This window comes from Arachis ipaensis, chromosome B05 (assembly GCF_000816755.2).
Source record: "Arachis ipaensis cultivar K30076 chromosome B05, Araip1.1, whole genome shotgun sequence".
NCBI classification, from domain to species: domain Eukaryota; kingdom Viridiplantae; phylum Streptophyta; class Magnoliopsida; order Fabales; family Fabaceae; genus Arachis; species Arachis ipaensis.
Window position 1 is genome coordinate 95,836,115 of NC_029789.2, and position 10,679 is coordinate 95,846,793.

A 10,679-nucleotide genomic window follows, 5' to 3' on the forward strand; every position below is an offset into this window, starting at 1 on the left:
TTTAAAGTGGCTAACAAGGGTGATGTAAAAGGTAGGCTTATTTGGGATAAGTGAGGTAATAACAAATAATGGCCTCAATCATATGCAAGCATGTAAATACACTAAATAATGGACATATAGAATGGAACAAAGCAAAGATTGCAATTATAGAGAAGAAAACACACAAGAATAAAAATCTATGGTTAAATAATGTAACCATGTAAATAAGCTCAAAATCTCACAGGTTGTGTTCTTTGGCTCAAAAACCATGTTCCAAATATAACTTCAAATAAGTTTTAATAGAAAAATATTACTTCAACCAAGTGGTAAAATATGCACAAAATCAAATAAACATGCAATCAAATATGCAAATACAACAACTAACAAGAAAAATAAACCATTGGTGTTGAGATAGAAGAGTAACTAACCCATGGAGATCGGTATCGACCTCTCCACACTTAAAGATTGCACCGTCCTTGATGCATGCTGAGATGTGCAGGTGGACGGGTTGTTCCAACTGATGCTTTCCTTCAAGGATTGTGCAGATGGACTTGTTTGTCTCCCCTTTTAGAAGTTTCTCCCTTTTTCCGTCTTAGGTGGCCAGCCTGAAAGAAGAGAAAAAGAAGAACAGTAATACCCAGAAGTAAAGATAAGAAAATAAATGAAGTATGGGTGGGTTAATGCCAAATGATAAGGGTCTCAATTACATGGAAGCTTCAACATGTACGTGAGAAAATAATAGAAGCCATGGCATACCAGTGGTGCAGAATTTGCAACAAAGGGGAGGTGTGTGGGTAAAAATATCAATATAAGTTCATGTCAATGCAAGTGAAGTGCAAGTATCATAAAAGATTGGCATTGGCAGATAATTAATATCATCCCATAGTGTAAAACAAGTCACTGAGTACCAAAATAATACCAGAAAAGACACAACAGTTGAATATGAACAAGTAACACCAATGAAAAAATAATAAATTTAGAACAAAAAATAAAAAGATGCACAAAATTAAAATGTAATGGATAAAAGTATGCAAATAAATTAAATAAAATAGAATGGAGGTGAAAAAGATGATAAGTCAAAGAAAATAAGAAAGGAAGGAGAAAGAAATAAGAAAAGATAAGAAAAATAAGGATTTGGAGAAGAAAAGATAAGATATTTGGTAAATTAGGATAAGCTGTGCGGCGTAAGCGACGCGATCGCGTGGGGCATGCGGTCGCGCGACTTGCGCTTAAACTGATTAACCCGGTCGCGTCAGTCACGCGGTCGCGTGACCCATTTTATGCCACTGGCGCGAGGGCAGCCTCGCACTCGCACAACTCTCTGTTCAAAATCATTAATTGCCAAATATTGGGTGACGCGATCGCGTGGGAGGGCTTGGACTTCCAGCACGAGTCCAGCCCAATTCCAGCTCAACTTTCGGCCATACACCCTTTTTACGTCGATTTACAGGGCCACGCAGTCGCGTGGGTGACGCGGTCGTGTGGGAGGCATTTTTCCCACATGACGCGGTCGCATCGGCGACGCGGTCGCGTGGGTCAAATTATGCTAAAGGCGCGCCTCTAGCCACGCTCTTGCATGACTCTCTGTTCAATTCTTTTCTTCCCAACGCACTAGTGACGCGGACGCGTCAGCGACGCTGCCGCGTCACGTGCGTGTTTTTTTTTTTAATGCAATTATGCAGTATGCAATGCTAATGTAGATGCTATGAATAATTCCAGGTTCAATTAAAATAAAATAAAAACAAACAACATGAAATAAAATTAAAAAAGAAACGATCATACCATGGTGGGTTGTCTTCCACCTAGCACTTTTAGTTAAAGTCCTTAAGTTGGACATTTGGTGAGCTCCCTATTATGGTGGCTTATGCTTGTATTCATCCAGGAATCTCCACCAATGTTTGTAATTCCAATGGCCTCCGGGGTCCCAAACAAGGCACGTAAAGCCCTTGAGCAGTTTTAAACAGGTTCTCAGGCTTCCAGTGTGCTGAATGTCAGAACAGACTCTAGGATCCCAAACTTTGCTTTTACACCCGTTTTTGTGTTGATCATCATGATTCCATCTGGGTAGCAAGCAATTTGAATTCTCACTAAAGCAGCCAAACAACTTCCTAGACCTATTCAGTTGAGTGTTATACCAACCTTTGCGTTTAAACTTAAAGCTTCCAACCATAATGAACCTTGCAGGACAATTCTTACCACTGACCATCTTCCTCTTATTCCTTATGCCACAAAGAGCTCTAAGTTGACCATCTGTCTCCAGTCGCCCATATTCAAGTGGAATTAGAAAGATAAGGGATATGAATTTTACCCACTTGAATGTTGTGAAAGATGATGGAAACTTAGGGGGAGGGGTTTCCAATGAATTTGCAAGCTCCACTTCCTTGTGCTCTTCTCTGACAACTTCCACCTCTTTGCAAGTTTCTTCAATATCAACCTTTTCCTCTTGGTAGCTTTCTTCCAGTTCAATCTCTTCTTCATTGCTCACCAAGGGCATGGGAGGTTGTGCTTCTTTTTCTTGAATCTGCATCTCTTGATCAACCTCTTCCAAGTCCTTAACCATGACATGCCTTGGAGGTTGTACACCCTCCTCAACATCAAATGCAACCGTCTTGGAAGGAGGCTCTATGTCTTGACTTTTCCATGGAGGTACAGCATCTCTTAAGTCTACAACCACTTCTTCCTCTTCAATAATTACAGCTTCCTCCACTTGTTTCAATACAAAGTCATGCTCCGTACTATCCACTGGAGTTTCTAGTATCTCCTTCATGCTACGTTCTTCATTAGATTGTCCACATGAAGCCATGGGGGTTCCTTGAGTGTCCGAACGTCGGGAAGTTGATTGATTTATTGCTTGATTCAATTGATGAAGTGTGGCATTAAATTTTTCACATGTTTCCTTGAGTTGCTCCGTTGATGCTTGGGGTGATGGATATGGACATGATGCATAGGGAGGTGGTGGTTCTTGGGAGTAATTGGATTGGAATTGGGGTGGTTCTATATATGGTTCATATGGTTCATAAGGTGGTTGGTATGGTGGATGAGGGTTAGGATCATATGAAGGTGAATGGTGGTAGTTGGCTTGTGAGTGTGGTGGTTCAAAGTTGTGTTGAGGAGGTTCATAGGCATATGATGGTGGTTGTTGATAGTCCATTGGAGGTGGTTGTTGCCATGAGGGTTAATCAAATCCTTGTGGCTCCTCCCATCTTTGATTGTTCCAACCTTGATGCCTGTTCTCATTGTAATTTCTTCTTCCTGCAACATAATTGTAACCAGACTCATAGCCAAAGGGGTGAGAGTTCATAGTAACAAATAAAAATTAAAAATAAAAACAAATTTAAATTAAAAGGTTATTTAAAATTTTAAATTTGAAAATTAAATTTTGAAATTTGAAATTTGAAATTTGAAATAAGATAAGATAAAAATTTTAAAATAAAAATCTGAAATTTTTTTTGTCTTTTTTTTATGGAAAATTCGAAAATTCAATAAAAATAAAGAGAAAAGGTATTTTTGAATTAAATGATGAAAGAGAAAAACAATAAAATGACACCAAACTTAAAATTTTTAGATCAAAACGAAGAAAACAACTAAGAACAACTTGAAGGTCAAGATGAACACGAAGAACAACTTGAAGATCAAGATGAACACAGAACAAATTTTTGAAAAGAAAATTTAAGAACTAAATAAAAACCAATAACCTCTTAATTTACGAAAAAGCAAAAATAAAAACAAAAATAAGAACAAATAAACAAGCAAAAAGCAAATACTTACAATAACCAATAATAAGGCACACGTTTGCAATTTCCCAGTAACGGCGCCATTTTGATGAGAGAACTTTTGCGTGGTCTAGAAATTTGTGGATAAATCCTCGTTGCAAGTATAGTTTCTAAACCTTCAAAAGTCCTTTCATACAAACGTTTTGGTTGTCACAAGTAACAAACCCCTAAATAAATTGATAACCGAAGTATTCAAACCTCGGGTCGTCTTCTCAAGGAATTGCAGGGAGGTGTCCTTATTATTGGTTATGAGTCTTGTAAATTGGGGGTTTTGGAAAGAAGGAGCAAGTAATGTAAGATAACAAGTCGTTAGAATAATAAATAACAAAGCTCTTGGCAAGGTATAAGAACTGGAAGTCCTATCCTGGTTATCCTTATCAATTGTGATGAGAATTGGATTTTTCTCCCACTTTGTTAACCTCTAACTATGAAGGTAAGTTAAGTGGATGAATTAATTTTTATTCCTCAGATCCTAGTCTTTTCTTGAGAAAAGTTAGAGTTATTGGAACTCGAATTAATTCTTGAAGAATTCCAATTTTCAATCAACAATGAGTTTGATAACTCAAGTGTCTCCAATGACTCAACCAAAGCCAAGAGGGAAAATTCTAAATTAAATTAAAAGCATCAATATAAATAAAGCAAAGCAATCTTAAATCTGAAATACCTCAAATAATATTAATTAAGAAAATCATAACATGAATGTAGCATAAGCCAAATAGGCAACATAACTAATATAAACATTAAAGTATCTGAAAGTAAGAGATAAATATAAAGTAAAAGAACATTGAGCCTGGGATTGAGAGGCACTCCTAAAACTAAGAGAAATCCTAAATCCTAATCCTGAGAGGAGAGAACCTCTCTCTCTAAAAACTACATCTAAATCCTATGAAAAGTGAATTATGAAAAGCCTAATTATGAATGGATGCATTCCCCCACTTTATAGCCTCTAATCTGTGTGTTCTGGGTTGAAAACTGGGTCAAAAGCAGCCCAGAAATCGCTCCCTGCGATTTCTGTTATGTTCAGGTCGTGGGCAAGTGACGCAGAGGCGTCGTCCACGCGTCCGCGCGGATTGAAGTTCGCAGATGCAACGCGGTGGCGTCATTCACGTGTTCGCGTCGCCTAACGTCGGGGAAGCTATGGCAAATTATAGATCAAATCGAAGCCCCAGACATTATCTTTCCAACGCAACTAGAACCGTGTCGTTTGGACCTCTGTAGCTAAAGTTATAGCTGTTTGAGTGCGAAGATGTCAGGCTGGACAGCTTAGCAATTTCTCCAACTTCTTGTATTCCTTCCACTTTTGCATGCTTCCTTTCCATCCTCTGAGCCATTCCTACCCTGTAATCTCTGGAATCACTTAACACACATATCAAGGCATCTAATGGTAATAAGAGAGAATTAATATTAGCAATTTAAAGGCCCAGGAAACATGTTTTTAATCAAAGCACATAATTAGGAAGGCAAATATAAAACCATGCAAATAGTATAAATAAGTGGGTAAAGAGTTGATAAAAACCACTCAATTGAGCATAAAATAAACCATAAAATAGTGGTTTATCACAAGCCCACTCAGATCACTCAAGGAAAGGCACAAGGAGCATCTAGAATAGGATTGTCATATAATTGTAATTTGTTTTAAATTTCATTTCAATTTGTAATTTAGGCAAGCCTATATAAAGGCATCAGTTTCATTTCAAAGGGTTCTTCCACAGAGAATAGGAGTAGGAGTAGAATGGAAGGCTGGAGGATAGAGACTCCAAAGCTCTCTTGGAGGATAAGAGACTCCAGAGAGCTTAGCATAGTTTGATACACTTTTACCTTTCTGCACTTTTACATTTCAGTGTATTAAATTCAGTTCACTTTTATTGCAATTTCAATTTCCTGCAATTCTTCTCCTCTAAAATTTTACATTTGAGTTTGCTTTGACCTAAGTTTACTTTTCATGCAATTTACATTTTCTGCATCTGTTCTTTGAGCGACGATCCTTAATGAATCTTTCTCTCTGTTATTGCTGTTTTCTTTAATTTCCCTGCACCCAAACCCCTTTACATTTGATGCAATTTACTTTTCTTGCTATTTTAAGTTTCTGTAATTTACATTCTGCACTTTAAATTCATTGCAATTTACATTCTGTTAGCTCAATTCCACTCAATTCATCACTGTTAGCTTAACTAGACTAATCACCTCACTAAAGTTGCTTGATCCATCAATCCTCGTGAGATTGATCTCACTCTAAGTGAGTTTTACTACTTGATGCGATCCGGTATACTTGCTGGTGAGTTTGTATGGAATCGTTTTTCCCTCATCAGTCATCTGGACCATGCTTGCTATGTGATTGATTTTCAACTTATATCTCTCTTTTAATAAGTTGCATAGCATCCATGTGTCCCACTTTATGTCAATTAGGTGATGTAAGCAAAATTCAAGGTGTGTCATTGATTGATGTGTGAGTTTCATATTTCGTTTTGTTCATTAAGTTTCCTTGCACATTAATCAATGTTCATTCATTATCCATTTTACAATTGCTTGATTCTTGCTTGAGTACTTGCTTGAGTACTTGCATGCTTCTTTATTACTTGTTCATTTGTCTTAACCTACAAGTTTTCTTTGAAGTATCTCAAGCACACTAGAATAGGTGAAGTACATGATTCTTTTGTGTAGTTGTGACATAGCTTTTAAGTGCTAGTGTGTGTGTGTGTTCTAAACCGCGTGCAAACTAGAATTCACACACTTGTTTTCATCAATGTCACACACTTATTACTTCACTTTATTTTAGTGATCATCACCTCATTCCAACAATGGATGCTCCCTTACCTTTGCATTCACTCATCTTACTGTGATATTTTCTATTTTTTATAGATGACTCGCTATAAGGGAAAAAGGAAGCGGAAGAAAGAACATGCAGCAACCGGTTGATCCACTAGCTGAAGGTGGCAATCCGGAAAGTCACCGTACCCCCTTGCTCATCTTTGAATACACTGAGAATGGTCCAAACTTTTAAGTGTAGGGAGGTCGTCCGACCGATCGACAATTTTTGGGTGACAAATTTCTAATCCAAACACTTTTGCAATTTAATTTTTTCTGTTATTTTTTAGGTCTTTTAGAATTTTTAGTTGCATTTTCTTGGTTTGCATATATATATATATAATAAGCTTAGTTAAAATAATGAAATTTTCCAAGAAATTTATCTATAGGGCATTGACATCCTAATTGATTTGAGTAAAAAAAAATTTTCATTGAACTTGCTTTAACTATACATTGTGAAACATGTTTTTGAGCTAAGAATACATAAGCATGTGAGTTTTGAGCCTAATTGTACAGTTACATCATATTAATCACTATTTTCATTCCTGTGTGTATTGTTCTGTTTCTATGATTGTAATCTTTGATTTGTTTGATTCTTTATGTCCATTATTTGGTGTATGAATGCATTTACATGATTGAGGCCATCATTTCATTGAGCTCACTTACCCAAGTATCCCACCTTTTATCTACCATTGTTAACCAATTTTGAGCCTATGTTAATCCCTTTTGTTCTTAATTTTAGCACATAACTAGCCTTAAAGCGGAAAAGAATAAATGTCCTTATTTGGATCTTTTATTAGCTTAGACTAGTGAGAGTGTGTATCATTCAAGTGTGGGGAGGTTTGGGAATATTGGTTGGGATAAAAGTATGTTTTTATATTTTTGTTGAGAACTTGGGAATTGGGTACATACTCATGCATTAAATGTTTAAACCATATGCATTGGTACCTTTGTATATAATTCATCAAAAGAAAAAGAGAAAAACAAAAGAAAAATAAAAGAAAAAAATGAAAAAAAATAAAAAATAATAATAAAGAAAGGAAAAGAAAAAGAAAGCAATAAAAATGGGACAAAATACCCCAAGGAAAGGTCAATAATAAACAATGCATATGGGATGTGAATAAAAAATGAGAATGCATGAGTGTGTGAAAAAGTGAATCATGGGTAGCTAGGTGTTGTATTAGAATTGTATAGGTTGTTATATGTGTTTGGTGAGAGCTTAGGTTAATCAAAGGTTCAAATTTCAACCTCACTTAACCATATATATCCTTACCTTGACCCTAGCCCCATTACCCTATCCTATACACTTGAGCGACTAGAGCAGATACACATCCGGTGAGGGTTCAATTGCTCAATTGCATGTTTTCACCGGTTACTATCTCTTATCTTGCAAGTTTAAAATTCTGTTCAATAGCTCAATTCAATTGTGGATTTGATTCGATTTTGATTACTTTAGCCCGTGTGTTTATATATGTATTCTTGGAAATTGATTTATTTTGACCAAGTAGTTGCATGTATTGCATGTAGATAGATTGCATTTAGATAATTTGCATTGAATAAATTGATTATCCCTTCTTGTCTTATTGAGTTTAACATGAAGACATGCTAAGGTTTAAGTGTGGTGAGGTTGATAAACCACAATTTTATGGTTTATTTTATACTGAATTTGGTAGATTTTGTCAACTTTTCTCCCATTTATTCACTTAAATAGCATGGTTTCATGAATTTCTCCTAATTATGCTTAATGGTTAAAAACATGCTTTTTAGGCCTTTAATTGATCAAATTTAATTCACTTTTGATTCCACTTGATGCCTTGATATGTTTGTTAGTGATTTCAGGATTAAAAGGGCAAGGAATGGATCAAGAAAGTGAAGAGAAAAGCATGCAAGGTGGAGAATTCATGAAGAAATGAGGATTTGGTGGATTCAAGGCCACGCGCACGCGTCACCCATGCGAACGCGTGAGATGGAATTTTTTCAAGCGACGCGCACACATCAACCACACGCACGCATGATGTTGATCACGTGACCTCATTAAAGTGAATACGCTGGGGGCAATTTCTGAGCTCAAGGAGGCCCAAATTCAACTAATTTCTGATGCTTTTGAACCCAAGGATTGAAGGGGGATGATTCAAGTAGTCATAATTGAGTTTTCATCATGTTTTAGATATAAAATTCTAGAGAGAGAAGCTCTATTCTCTCTCTAGGTTTTAGGGTTCTTATTTTGATTTTTTTCAGATCTAGATCTGAATCTTCCTTCAATTTAGTTTTCCTTTACCTTTATTTGTTCTAGTACTTTAGTCCATTTACTTCTCTTGTTAATTTCTTTATTTTACCAAATTAGTTTATGAATTCTTTTGTTATTCTTAATTTTCTTTTAATACAATTTTATGTTTTCATGTCTTTCTATGTTTACCTTAGTTGCTATTGTTAATGTCTTTCTATTGAATTCTTGCATTTTATGATATTTTTTATTTCATTTTTGGTGTTTGATGAAATGTTTCTTTTAGTTAGGAGTTAGATTTTCCTCCTCTTGGCTAGGGTTGGTAACTTGGGTGATCTTGAGTCACCAATGTCCAAGTGATTGATAATTGGTGTCCATTGACACTAGTCTTCACTAATTCAATTAGTGAGTGGCTAGGACTCATGGGGTAGGATTAATGAAGCTCATTTGACTTTCCTTCAATTGTTAGAGGATGATAAAATGGGATTGATCTTTGTAATTATCATATTATGGTTGGTAACAAGGATAGAGATCATTAACCATCAACCCTTGCCAAGACTTTTTTGACTATTTGAATTTATTTGCCTTTATTAGTTAATTGTCAGTTACTTTCTTACTATTTACATTTTTTGTCTCTTATTACAAAAACCCCAAAATATTTTATAGCCAATAATTGAGCACCCGCTTGCAATTCCTTGAGAGACGTCCTGAGATTTGAATACTTCAATTTATTTTTATTGGGGTTTGTACTTGTGACAACCTTTTAAACTTTGATTGAGGATAATTTGTTGGTTAGGACTATGCTTGCAATAAAAATCCTTTGAGAAATTCTAGACCGATAATTTTTGTACATCAACCAACTAGCACCTTTACGCAACTTCCAGTTTCACAATCAATTATCTTTACTGTGTGGTCACCGCTATACATGGCAATCAAACAAATTCAATCACAACAGAGTCTTAAATTCAATTTGGTAAAGCCATTTGTAAATTGATCTATTGTTGATTTGTTAATATACTAGTCAATAAAATACACATGCTATTTCTTTCTTTTTCCTTTGTTTTAACATATTAACAAATGGAATTTCCATTGAAGAGTACCTCGGGAATATTATTCAATTTTAAAAGAAAGAAATTAGAATACTTGCCTTGAGGACCTTTTCAGCCTGTATAGGAGTATCCCACAGATCAATTAGCGGGTGCCCATAGAAAAACCCTCCATGAGTCTATGCCTTGCCTCTAGGGACATAGAAAACCAGCCAACCTTCTTCCCTAGCCCAATGCACAAGCATTTCAAGTGCAATTATCTTTCCACAACTAACCGGACCATCTAACACAACTTGCTTCCTAACTTTAACACCTAAAAAAAGAAACAGACAAGCAAATCACATTGAACCTTACTTTAAAAAAATCTAGCCAAAAGAGAGGGTGGGAGAATCAAGCCAAAGACACATCACCATCAACCTCAAATATGCATATTAATAATAATTTTTATTATATATCCATATACATATAAATATATTACATATAAGAAAGAGAATTGGGTTCAATAACTACCTTTTGGTCTCTGTTAATTGTATTAAATCTTTTCTCAAGTCCATAAATACATTTAGTATAATAACTATACATCTCATTTTTATCTCCAACAAAACTACTCCTATCTATCAAATTTTCAAAACATGAAATTTAATGTCTAATGATAACAATATCTACAAAAATTTAAAACTGCAGCTTCAATGGGAGCAGATTAGCAGTGTGGCAATCAAGCTTCTAGTAATAATAATAATAATAATAATAATAATAACGAAAAAGAAAAAAATCACCAAAATCAGAATCAACCATAGAAAAGCAAGCCAAATTCCATATATTAGGATCAAACACTCAATACTCATGTGATTT

General features: G+C 35.4%; 1 long non-coding RNA gene across 1 annotated transcript in view; it reads right to left on the minus strand.

Moving 5' to 3' along the window:
• Positions 1-10,397, minus strand: part of LOC110272224 — a 26,420-nt gene extending 16,023 nt beyond the window's left edge. Inside the window, exon 1 of the long non-coding RNA XR_002363270.1 lies at positions 10,067-10,397. This is a non-coding gene — a long non-coding RNA (uncharacterized LOC110272224). The remainder of the gene's footprint in view (positions 1-10,066) is intronic.